The sequence below is a fragment of the Morone saxatilis genome, unplaced genomic scaffold (genome assembly GCF_004916995.1).
Source record: "Morone saxatilis isolate NCDOM2014 unplaced genomic scaffold, NCSU_SB_2.0 Contig16, whole genome shotgun sequence".
NCBI classification, from domain to species: domain Eukaryota; kingdom Metazoa; phylum Chordata; class Actinopteri; family Moronidae; genus Morone; species Morone saxatilis.
Genome location: NW_023339718.1, coordinates 13,677,271 through 13,678,204, shown reverse-complemented (window position 1 = coordinate 13,678,204; position 934 = coordinate 13,677,271).

Genomic DNA, 934 nt, shown 5'->3' with positions numbered 1-934 from the left:
AAAGTATCAGCAGTACCTAGAGATGGGGCGGGATGGTGTGGCAAGTACCTAATTTCCCACTTGTCAGTCTCCTACAAGGGTAGCAATCCCACATTCTAACTCCTACAGGCCGATGACTACCGCCGGCTAAATTGGTGCATCAGTATGGCTATTAAACACTCCAATTTACCACAGCAATAGTTTAAGAGCCACCTGCAGGCTTGTACTTTCCTTTCTTTCCTCTTCATCTCATTTCTCATTGCACTGTCTGTACCTTAAATGCCAACTGTTGACTCTCTATTCTCACTCAATAAGTGTGACCACTGCCAATTTCCTGGAAAAGAAATACCTTTTCTTTATTCTATTATTATTTACCTTTAAATCTTGGAAAACACAATGTCCTCAACAAGCTAATTTCCTAATGTAATGTATATGTGACCAGTGAAGTGGATTTTATAGCTGATGCCCTAAATTGTGTTGATTTAATGTCTTCATTGCACAAACCATGGCAACTGAGCTTTTTCCACTGCAGTTTGTGGCAACAAATTACATCCATAAATCATCCAAGACAATTATTGCGTCTGTAATCTAATCAAGAATAAAGCATTTAATTTGCATAAAGCACATTCTTTTTTTCTCACTTGAAGCTGCAGGGGTGAGATGTTGCCGGGTAGATAGAGTAAGGGATGCTTCAGGGATGAAGAATTGAATAAAATAGTCGATTTCATTTAGTCTGAATAAAGTTTTGTTTATCCCACGCTGTATTTTCAATTTGCTATGTATGTCCGAGGGGGGGTAGACAAACGGGGAAGAGGAAGGAGGGAGGAAGAGAAACGGAAGAGAGGGGAAATTACTCTCTTTTCTTTGTCATGTCTCTCCCGTCCATCTCTTCCTCGTCCTCAAACATCTTTCCTCTCTCACAAACGTCCTCTCTCTCTGCTCTCTCTCTCTCTCA